Source organism: Papio anubis, chromosome 9 (genome assembly GCF_008728515.1).
Source record: "Papio anubis isolate 15944 chromosome 9, Panubis1.0, whole genome shotgun sequence".
NCBI classification, from domain to species: Eukaryota; Metazoa; Chordata; class Mammalia; order Primates; family Cercopithecidae; genus Papio; species Papio anubis.
Window position 1 is genome coordinate 46220033 of NC_044984.1, and position 12497 is coordinate 46232529.

Consider the following 12497-nt stretch of genomic DNA (forward strand, 5'->3'; position numbering starts at 1 on the left):
AGGAGCATGAGTGAGTAGATCGTAGCAAGAAGACAGTTCTGACACGCACTGGGAAAGGCAGGGAAGCCATCTGGGTGTTAACAGGTGAATGAAGAAAGTAATCTTTTTTCTAACCTGAGACTCCAAGGTAGGGTTGAGCTATTCAGAAGGGGAGGTGTTCTTTGATGGAGTCAGGAAAGAAGGCCAGCAGAGTGTGGAGAAGAAGAACTTGCCCAGCCACACGTGATCAGAGTGACGTGAAGGATGGACATTCTCCCCAGAGTAGAAAGGGGGGCATCCGCTCACTCTTGGCATGGTGCCCAACTCCCCTAACTCTAAGCAGCCTTCCACCAACTCCCTTCCTTTCACATTCCAGGCTGTGGGCTTTAAGCTCCAGAGAGACTTTCTACAGAGCTTCCTTGAGCATCCCTTAGCACCTCTGTCGACCCTCTGGACTCTGATTCCAACTCACTGCCCCAGCTGCTTCTATTCTTGTCATGTGCCTTACTTGACAGCTGTCTTTCTCAGAAGGAGGGCACTTCCTGTGGAAGACTGTGGGATGCTGCCCCTCATGTCTCTCTTCTTGGGTCTGAACACTCCCTGTACAGGTCCGACCTACTGTCTTTGCTCTGTCCTTCCTCCACCTCTGCCCTCTGACCCCCAGGGGTTGTGTGATCCTGACCTGAGTCCGGCACCTTCGTCAGGACCCAACCTAACCTGAGGTGAATGGTCCCTATTCCTTCCCAGGACAGGGTCATGACCATTACCCCCAGCCTGGAGCTCCTGAGAGGCCCGGGCCCAGCTTCCCAAGAAGTAGCAGCAGTCTGCGTTGTGTGTTTTGCATTCCAGAATGTGTGTTTGCATTACTCATCTGATTTTACTTCAGCTGACACTGATTTTAAACGTGACTTGGAATCCTCAGAATAATTAGCTGCCTAATTTGGAGGTGCATGTAGTTCGCAGGATGTGTGACCCACCCCTAATGTGTCATGCACTGCACTGTTCTCTCCTAACAGGAAGGACGGTGCAGGCTTCCTCTCCACCATGCCAGGAAGGTTTGCAGATGAGCCACCACAGAAGAGGGACTGCAACCTCAGTCTCCGCTGGTGCAGGCAACTTTTGAAAAATGGTTTTTTAGGCTGGGGGTGGTGGCTCACACCTGTAATCCCAGCACTTTGGGAGGCTGAGGTGGGAGATCGCTTGAAGCCGCGAGTTTGAGTTCAGCCTGACACAGCGAGACCCTGTCTCTACAAAAAATAAAAATACAACAGACATGGGGGCCCACTTGAGGGTGGAGGGTGGGAAGAAGGAGAGGATCAAGAAACTACCTATTGGGTACTAAGCTTATTACCTGGATGACAAAATAATCTGTACACCAAACCTTTGTAACATGCAATTTACCCATGTAACAAACCTGGACATGTACTCCTGAACCTAAAAGTTTAAAAAACATATATGATTATGAAAAAATGAAAATAAAAAAATTAACTGGGTGTGTTGGCATGTGCCCGTGGTCCCAGTTACTTTGGAGGCTGAGGTGGGAGGATTGCTTGAGCCTACGAGTTAGAGGCTGCGGTAAGCTATGATTGCAACGCTACATTCCAGTCTGGGCAACAGAGCAGGACCCTGTCTCTGGAAAAACAACAACAACAACAATAAAAAATGGGTTTCTGTAAATGAAAAAGTTATATATAAATGAAATGGAAAATAAAAATGAAAAAGTTATATATGCACATGGTAAGAAGTCAGGCACTATGAAAATGTATACAGTGAAAGCTCCATTTCTGACCTCTCTAGACATTGTCTCTATCTCCAGAAACCTTGGGTCCAAGGTCCCATACATATTCATGACTGAAAGTTCCCATAAGCGCTTCTGCAGGACATGTCCAGATTCTCTTAGCTGCAAAGACCCGGGATGACCCCTTCTCAGGAAGTCCTGTGAATTTCTTTTTTTTTTCTCACAACCTTATATTTATTTCTTGGCTGTTTTAGATTCGGGTTTTGGGTGTTCTGAGTTTCACTTTTCACATGAACCTGCGTCAAGGGGGTTCTCCCTGTAAGGCTGGAAACCTGGAGGGGAGCAGAACAGTGGAAGCGTGACAAGGCAGCTCTGCCAGGCCGTTGACACCAGCCCTGGCCCTTATCTAGTCTGTTCCTTCCACAGGGTCCCCGGTGAGGGGATACCCACCTCTGGGTGGGGCAGAGTGAGGGAGACCTGCCTTTCAGTGGGGGGTGCTGGCTCCACTTAGCTACGGGAGTGTGCAGGGGATGCTGTGAACTTGCCAAGGAGGTTAGACGGGAGGCCAGCTGATCAACCTCTCCCTCTCCTATCATTACCTCTCATTTCACTCTCCCCTACCCTGAGGGAAACAAGGGAGTCTCCCACTCCCTCCCTACCTCTGTGTTTCTTTTTTTTTTTTTTTTTTTTTTTAGACGGAGTCTGGCTCTGTCGCCCGGGCTGGAGTGCAGTGGCCGGATCTCAGCTCACTGCAAGCTCCGCCCCCTGGGTTTACGCCATTCTCCTGCCTCAGCCTCCGGAGTAGCTGGGACTACAGGCGCCCGCCGCCTCGCCCGGCTAGTTTTTTGTATTTTTTAGTAGAGACGGGGTTTCACTGTGTTCGCCAGGATGGTCTCGATCTCCTGACCTCGTGATCCGCCCGTCTCGGCCTCCCAAAGTGCTGGGATTACAGGCTTGAGCCACCGCGCCCGGCCCCTCTGTGTTTCTTACCTGTAAAGTGCAGTTAATGAGACCTAGGGTTGTTAATGAAGTTCAGGTGAGATAACATGTGAACGTGTGAGAGTTTGGTCTTCTAAATTACATCTGCTGCTCTACTTCTTCCCTCCATATTCACAGTTACTCCTCATCTCATTCCCATGCTCAGGAGAAAAACAGTCAAAGCAACAAAAGTTTTAGGGAACCCAAGCAGAGCTGCTCCTAGTTCTGCCATAATCACTCATGCGCTACATACAATTCACCCATTTCTGTGTGCCTCAGTTTTCGCATCTGTAAAATGGATATGTGATTTTTATGATTGGGTTGTTAGATTAAATAAGCAAAGTGCTTAACCCAGCGTCTGGTACACAATAAGCAGTCAGTTGAAATTTGGATGTTAGCCATTATCATTAGTTGTTTTCCTTCTTTCCTTCCTCCATTCCTCCCTTCAGTAAAATGCTGTTAAAGTGCTCCATGTGCTAGCCTCTACGCTAGGTCAGGTGTGGAGATACAAGGATAGTAAATCCCATCTTTCTCATCCAGACACCCATAGTTTGTCAGGGGAGCCTGATGTAAAAAGGACTATGAAGGGGCAGGGCTAGGACTAGGACTAGGGTAAGGCAAGCGAGGACACTTCTCTTGAGTGCAAGATTTAAGGGGACAGCAAAAAACTCAGTAACCAAGATAAGTAATACTTTAATGCAATATTTTAAAAAACATCAAAATTAATGCAAAAAATTAGTGATGGACAAAGTATCAAAAATTTAAAATAAAGAATCATCTGGGCATGGTGGCTCATGTCTGTAATCCCAGCACTTTGGGAGGCTGAGACAAGAGGATCACTTGAGCGCAGGAGTTTATGACCAGCCTGGGCAACACAGTGAGATCCCATCTTTATTAAAAAAAAAAAAAAGAAAAAAAGAATAGTTTCCTCCTAAGTCATATTGAAGCCTAAGGAAAAAAGAAAAATATCTACCCTCATACATATTTTTCTGTATTTTTAAAATGGTTATTTTTTCCTAGAGCATTAAATTAGTTGAAAAAACATTGAAAACTTGAAGCATAGGTGTATTAAAACTCACAGCATTACTTTAAATACTTTATTTATTCCAAAATGGAATTTATTATGATTTTACTTCAGCCTTAGTTAATTATAATTTATTTAAGATCATCACTTGGTCAAGGGAAATTGTCAAACGTGGCAATCTCACAATTCAAAATGAAATAAGCAAAACAGTTAGTTTTGAAAACATGACTAATTAGTTTGCTTGCCTTAAAGCCAGGAGCTTATATTTTCCCTCTTGCCTCAAGCTCCAGTTTGGCTCAGCATGGCATTGGATTGGGACCTGGACAAAGAACCCAAAGAGAATAGAGAGGAGAATAAGAGACAGGGAGAAGGGTTGAAAGAGTCAGGTGGGATGGGGAATATATTATTTTTTCTAATGATCCAAATATCACATTTTCAATGTGCAAAATTTCAGATGCACAGAAAATCACAAAAAAGAAGACAAGTTATCCATAATTATGTTACCTAGAGATAATCAATGTTGCTATTTTGGTATGATATAGTCTGCTCTTTTTCTATGCATATGTGATTTATATGTACATATGTATTTCATCAATTCTAAGATGCATTTAAAAAAATCTTTAACATTTCTGAAATTGGTATGTATCTTAAATTAATGGTGTTACAACTTAGCAGTGTTGGATCATGCCTGTAATCCTAGCACTTTGGGAGGTTAAGATGTGAAGATTGCTTGTGTCCAGGAGTTCGAGACCAGCCTGGGCAACATAGTGAGACCCCTGTCCCTATAAAAAATACAAAAATGAGCCAGGCATGGTGGTGTGTGCCTATAGTCCCAGCTACTCAGGAGGAGGCTGAGGTGAGAGGATCTGTTGAGCCCAGGAGGTCTCAAACTCCCGAGCTCCAGTGATCCACCCACCTCGGCCTCCCACAGTGCTAGGATTAAAGCCGTGAGCAACTGTGTCCAGCCCGAGTATCCTTATTTTTATAAGTGAGAAGTTTGTAAGCACAGCAGGTCCCTGCAACTGCAGTCTGAGCACTTAGCCACTACTTTCTGCAAGTCTGTCTCTCCATTTATTCAAGTCTCTAGTTTATGATCCTCAGAAAAGTTTTCTAGCGCTCTGTCTTCCTAATCTTTACAGCTCTTGTTAAAATGTTTCCTTGGCATTTTATATTGTCTATTTTAGGAGACTCTTGGTCAGTCTTTTGTATAACCGAAGCCTCCTAATATCATACAATTAATACATTTTCCTCTCTTGGGAGACATATGGGATTGTCAAACTGTAACTATAGACTTTCTACTTAAATCACACAAGATCATCTCCCTAAAAGCAATCAAGTGCCCAAGATCTGTCTGTGCCTTTCACAATAGAGGAATTTCATAATTGCAATGAATAAAACATCCAAATGCTTATAAAATTTTGCTGTGAGAACTTTTTCTGTTCAAAATTGTGATTTCTTATTTAATATATCTCTTTAAAAAAAGAAACATATGCACATTTAACCTTCTGAAACAGTTAATTGGATTTCAATCTGACAGTTGTTTTGCCCAAAGAGAAGTAATAAAAGGGGCTATAAACTAACTCTGCAGAGCAAACAGTCCTCCAGCTAAAAGCAAAACCTGTTATCTTCCCCTAAAAACAGAGAAGTTTCTGTTTTCTTTCCCCCGCCTTTTTTTTTTTTTTTTGCTTTGTTTGTTTGTTTTGAGATGGAGTCTCACTCTGTCACGCAGGCTGGAGTGTGGTGGCGTGATCTCGGCTCACTGCAACCTCTGCCTCCCAGGTTCAAGCGATTCTCCTGTCTCAGCCTCTGGAGTAGCTGGGATTACAGGTGTGCGCAACCACACTCGACTAATTTTTGTATTTTTGTAGAGATAGGGTTTCACCATGTTGGTCAGGCTGGTTTTGAACTCCTGACCTCAGGTGATCCAGCCGCCTCGGCCTCCCAAAGCGTTGGATTATAGGCGTGAACCACTGCACCTGGCCGAAGTTTCTGTTTTCTTTTTTTTTTTTTTTTTTTTTTGAGACGGAGTCTCGCTCTGTCGCCCAAGCTGGAGTGCAGTGGCGCGATCCTGGCTCACTGCAAGCTCCGCCTCCTGGGTTCACGCCATTCTCCTGCCTCAGCCTCCCGATTAGCTGGAACTACAGGCGCCCGCCACTGCGCCCGGCTCATTTTTTGTATTTTTAGTAGAGACGGGGTTTCACCATGGTCTCGATCTCCTGACCTTGTGATCCGCCCACCTCGGCCTCCCAAAGTGCTGGGATTACAGGCGTGAGCCACCGCACCCGGCCTCGAAGTTTCTGTTTTCTTAGACATTTGAAAAAAATCACAAATTTCATTAAATTAAATCTTAATTTAATATTAATAAACATGAATAAATATTTCATGTTTATATTTAATATCTGATATTAATATTGCTTTGGATTGTAAGTAAAGGAGAGGTGATAGAATAACTCATTGGCAGATGAAACCCTGTCTCTACTAAAATACAAAAAATTAGTTGGGCATGGTGGCGCATGTCTATAATCCCAGCTACTTGGGAGGCTGAGGCAGGGGAAATGCTTGAACCAGGAGGTGGAGGTTGCAGTGAGCTGAGATCGCGCCATTGCACTCCAGTCTGGTGACAGAGCAACACTCCATCTCAAAAAAAAAAAAAAAAGAAAACACCATGTTGGCACTGTCCAAAGGTAGCATGGAGGTACAAAGTTGTCCCTCCTCCTGGGTGTGGTGGGTGGAGTGGGCAGAGGCCACGCAGAGCCAATCACTGCCCCCTGGCCTGCTCCTGGGTTTGTTCCACCTGGACCTGCAGATAAATCCCAAGGCCTTTGATCTCAAGGATTTCTAACCACCCAGAGATCAGGAGGAAAGACTGCAAAGGAAGCCCTAAAGTAGAATAACCTTTTCTTTCTCCATGAATGGAATGTGAGTTATGTTTGCTGAGGGCAGATTAAAATAGATTTTATTGTTTGAAATCAGGAATTTACAGAAACTCTTTGAAGAGCCACTATCAGTGAAGACCTTTACATTCCCCAATGTGGTAGTGTGCAAAATAGTCACGTACAATTGTAATGTGTATAGGTTTTCTCAGAGTTGGGACCCACTGCCAGGCGGGGAGTTGGTGGTATTTGATGCTGTTGTTTGGGGAGGAGTGACATGGTCAGTGAGGAAAAAACACAAAACACAAAACACAAAACACACTCAAAGTTGCCCATGGAGTTATATCAGTTTGATGGGATACCCTAGAACACCTCAGGGGTCTGTGAACCCTTTAACCATTCAATGGAAAAGATGACTAAGGGTATAGATTGTCTAGTTTGTTTATATGACATAACTTTTTTCCAGCAGTACTTGAGAGGAGTGTGAATGAACTCCTTTATATACACATATATATAATTCTTTTTATTTTTTATTTTTATTTTGAGACAGGGTCTCACTCTGTTGCCCAGGCTGGAGTGCAGTGGCACCGTCACAGTGAAACGGGAAAGAGTCCCTTGTCCCCCTCACAGGGAGTGCAACAAAGGGAGCGGCTCACTTCTTTAGGGCCCGGCTGCTGAAATCTCTATGGAACATACAGATGGGCAGGTTCCGATCCCACGGCAGCATCTACCTTTGGACAGTGCCAACATGTATTTTGTTGTTGTTTGTTTGAGATGAGTGTTGCTCTGTTGCCAGTTAGTGTTTACAGCTCCTGAAGCCCCAGTGGGCGTGTACTACTGTGTGCTCTTTTAGTTTTTTTTTTTTTTGAGACGGAGTCTGGCTCTGTCGCCCAAGCTGGAGTGCAGTGGCCGGATCTCAGCTCACTGCAAGCTCCGCCTCCCGGGTTTACGCCATTCTCCTGCCTCAGCCTCCCCAGTAGCTGGAACTACAGGCGCCCGCCACCTCGTCCGGCTAGTTTTTTGTATTTTTTAGTAGAGACGGGGTTTCACCAGGTTAGCCAGGATGGTTGCTCTTTTAGTTTTGCTGTCTAAAGGCGGCTGTGCTAACCAACTGGATTAGACCCTCTGCCTTATTGCGAGGACAGAGGGTTTTCTGTATCCCGGGTTCTTGCCTTGGTGTACCAGAAAAATCAGATCATACGTGGGCTTGGAGAATGAGTGCAAGGTTTTATTGAGTTCAAGTAGTTCTCAGTAGATAGGGGAGCCAGAAGGGAGATGGAGTGGAGAGGGTTTTCCCCTGAGTTGGGCCGCTCAGCAGCCGGGCTCTCCTCTGACTGCCCCGGGCAAACTCTATGTCTTTCCCTGGGCCCATGGCCTGCCCGCGTCTGCCAGTGCATGTCGGTATGCTCTTCCACGGGTGTATTCCTCTCGATGTCCAGCTGCCTGTGCGTTCTATTCCTCCGCTGATCTGGTCCTCTCGACGTCCAGCCGCTTGTGTCTCTGCCCGCTAGGGTCTCGGGGTTTTTATAGGCACAGGATAGGGCTGTGGTGGGCCACAGTGGTCTTCGGAAATGCAACATCTGGGCATGAAAACAGAAACGCCTGTCCTCACCTAGGTCCATGGGCACAGGCCTGGCGGTGGAGCCCCAGCCAGGGACCACGCCCTTCCCTTCCCGGCACTTCCCTGTCCCCCTCCCATATCAACTCCTCACTGCAGCCTCAACTTCCCCAGGCTCAAGCAATCGTCCCACCTCAGCCCCCTGAGTAGCTGGGACTACACGCATGTGCAAGCACACCCAGCTAATTTTTCTTTTTTTTTTTTGTAGAGATGGGATCTCCTTTTATTGCCCAGACTGGTCTCAAATGTCTGAGCTTAAGTGATCCTCCTCCCTCAGCCTCCCAGAGTGCTGGAATTACAGGCATGAGCCACGGTGCCAGGCCCCTTCATATCTTAACCACCAGGAGAAGCAGACCTGAAGTGATGCCTTGATACACGTGTGTTCTGCAAGACTAGAGTAAGATATGACAGGCATATATTGTTACAACAGGGAGTGAGCTTAGACTTTGAAAAGATATTGGCTTCACTCACTGAACATCAAGACTTGGAATATCCCGGGATTCAGCTACTGTTGAAGGGAAACCAGTCCAGGTTTGCAACACCATCGAGTGATTTAAGGGGTGCAAAGCTAGGATGCCTTAAGAAAGAGGGAGAAGAAGCCCTGCTGGGCTGAACTTGAGACTGGACTTTCAAAACCGCGATGGGCTCTGTAATGTGTTATCCTATCCTGGCATTTGCTACCCTGATGAACCCACAGGTGCTAAATTTCAAGGCTAAAGTGAGGCCTGGCACAGCAGCTCATGCCTGTAATCCCAACAGTTTGGGAGGCTGAGGCACGTGGATCACCTGAGGTCAGGCGTTTGAGACCAGCCTGGCCAACATGGTGAAACCCTGTTCCTACTAAAAATACAAAAATGACCTGGGCGTGGTGGTGTGCACCTGTAATCCCAGCTACTTGGGAGACTGAGGCAGGAGAATCTTTTGAACCTGGGAAGTGGAGGTTGCAGTGAGTGGAGACCGTGCTGTTGCACTCCAACCTGGGGTACAAGAGTGAAACTCTGTCTCAAAAAATAAAAAATGAAAGCTAAAGTGGTCAGAGTAGTTGACTCCTAGGCATTTATTGATTCCTTTGCAATTAATCTATGTGTAGTAAGGTGATTCCACTCTCCTTGCCAGTGATGGGCAAAGACGGGTGTCTTCTGGGGGTGCTTGTTACTTATTCTGTTCTTTACAGCATCATCCCTTACGCCCAGATGCTATGGGAGAGGCATGTCTCAGTATAGTACTGGGGGTCCCTGACAGAATCCCCCCCAGTGAAAGGAGAGACTCTGAGAATCGCTGCATGAAGTCCCCCAGTTAGCTGGCAGTTGTGTAGTCATGGGTAAGTTGTTTAGCCTGTTTTCATTTTTTTAAAAGGACAATTATATAGAGTCTGTTTTAAGATAATAGATGTATACTGCTCAAAACAGTGCTCGGAACATAATACATGCTCTGTGTTCAACAAGAACAACAGCAACAACCACAGAGGCACTCCTCACTACCTGCAGGGAGACCCAGGATACCTGAACTCTTCTGAGTTGTGGCCACTCAAGCCTGAACAGAAGGATCCATGGAGCCAACATGTGAGTTTCTTGATATGTGCCTGTTACTCCACCAGAAAGCGTTACTTACTCATTTCCTGAGTTTGGGCAGGAGCCACGACAGCCTGTTGATGAGCTTGGCTGAATCATGAAATTTGGCCTGGGTTTGAGGGTGGGCAAGAATGGCCACTTGGATCCTGCTCAAAGTTCTTTCATTTTAGGTTTACTTCCAAAGCAGCTGAAAGCAGTGCACAGGATAGAAATGAAACAAGGGTACATTTGGGTGGGTGGCTGCTGCTTCCCATGGCCTCTTATGTCAACTCCCAGAGAAGCACCCCTCAGAGTCTGGCAATGTTACCATTCAGTGCGGGGAGAAAGATGTTTGCCAGACTGGAGGAGCACAGAACTGCAGGTTCACTGCCTTTATACCCCAGTCACATGGCACCAAGAAGGAATAAGAACACCTGTTTTATTTAACACCCGGCATTAATTATGTTAATCAAGCCATGTCACCCAGGTCTAAAGTCTAAGCCTTGAGATTCTTCCCACGTCAGCCTTGGGGCAATCATTCCTTATCTGTACCTTTGCCATAGACAGGGCGGTTGCTAGCCCACAGGGAGCCTTGTGTGCATAACTAAAAGGCATCCTTTCTGTTGGGCAGATGCAAAGCTATACATTAGGATGCTTGCTTGACAAGCTAAGTGTGTACAAGGCACACAAGCTGCACAACCACAGGTGGTGGCAGTGGCTGCAGGGACCTGGAGTTCCCATTTCTGCTTGGGGCCTGGCACGGTGATCTCTGCCTTAGAGTAGGCAAGGGAAGTAGGCTTCACTCAGGGTGAAGTCAGACTTGTGAGCAAATCATAGGACTCTTACTGTGCAGCCGCTGTTGCTGCTTGCTGCAACACAAGAGCATACGCAAATAGGACATTGGGAGCGACATGAAGGTGTTGGATGGATTTGGAACCCTGGGCTGCCTGTTGAGCATAAAATTGTCAATCTGTGGAAGTTGACTCCTGACCAAATGCAAGAGAGGCTGGGGAGCTTGACTATGTACAAGGAAGGGCAGAGATTGGGACAGGGCAGTTGAGTACAAAGAACCTGCTTTTTTTTTTTTTTTTTTTTTTTTGAGACGGAGTCTCGCTCTGTCACCCAGGCTGGAGTGCAGTGGCCGGATCTCAGCTCACTGCAAGCTCCGCCTACCAGGTTTATGCCATTCTCCTGCCTCAGCCTCCCGTGTAGCTGGGACTACAGGCGCCCGCCACCTCGCCCAGCTAGTTTTTTGTATTTTTTAGTAGAGACGGGGTTTCACTGTGTTAGCCAGGATGGTCTCGATCTCCTGACCTCGTGATCTGCCTGTCTCGGCCTCCCAAAGTGCTGGGATTACAGGCTTGAGCCACCACGCCCGGCCGAACCTGCTTTTTCCTTTAGCATCGTTTAGGGAACTACCTTTGATTCTTAGTCCATGAAATTCAGATGAGGCCCTCCTCAGTCCCCAGCACCAGCCAGGTGAATCTGTAATCTTGTAGCCACAGTGATTGGTTTAGGGTTAGGCATGTTACCCAAGCCAGGCCACTCAGAGCCTTCTCTGAGACATTCCCTAGAGCAAGCAAAAAAGATGAACTCCTCTCCCTGTCTTTTCTCCCCCACCCCCACATGACCACTGATGGGATCGTTGGATGGGAAGTCTGTATGTTTAGGGTGGCTCGTGATCCTCTTTGCGATTACATGAGGCAGGAGAGTCAACTTGACCGTGAAGCCAACGCTGAGGAAGCAGAGAAAGGTAAAGAATGAGAGGACTCCAGTGATATCTTTTGGACTCCTGGATCCTGCTGTACCTGAAGTCATTTATCCCTAGACTTCTCCCTTCTTCCACTTTCTTTGCTTTCTCCCTCCTTCCCTGCTTTCTTTCCTTCCCTTTTCTTTTCTCTCTTTTTTCCTTTCCTTATTTTTTTCTTGTTTTGGTTGAAATTTGTTTAAGTGTGTTTTTGTCACTTTCAACCAAAATAATCTGATTAATAAATAATATGATACACTGGATTGAGTTACTGCTATAAGAGGGTGACAGGACTTGAGGTAAAAGGGCTGTCTGTTCATAAAAACCCAGGTCTGGCAGAGAAGAAGCAGAGAGAAAGAAAAGCTTAGGAAATGATGGTCTGACTCTCCAGGGAGCAGAGGAAGGGAGTTGGGTGGTGACTCACACTCAGGAGGTGGGAACACATGGGATTGGAAGGGAGGGACGGCCCATCCTTGTAGGCTTTATCCTATGAGAGGCCCTTGAACCATGCAGTTTCCAGGCAGGTCTTGAAGATCTTGGAAGACCAGGAAACTGGAAGGTTTCCCCTTGGGAGAGAAGCTGATCCCAAGAATTGAGAGGCAAGAGGCTGGTTAGTATCTGGCCTATTCCAAGCGCTTCAGGACATACTGTACCTCATTCCCTCTGAGCACTGGGGAGGTCACCATTTCTCTGCTTCATTACACCATTAGGCTTAAGCCTGTTGATGTTCTGTGCCTAATCCTGTCCCTCCTGTTTGCTTTGAAGAGGTTGCACCCAAATTCCCCAGTGGGGGTCTCCCCCATTATGTATAAATAATGCTGCTGTAAACCCCGTTTATGTTCATCTATGGCCATTTTCTTTCTTTTTCTTTTCTTTGTAGAGACAGGGTCTTGCTATGTTTCCCAGACTGGTCTCAAACTCCTGGCCTCAAGCAATCCTCCCACCTGGGCCTTCCAAAGTGCTGGGATTATAAGCATGAGCCACCATGCC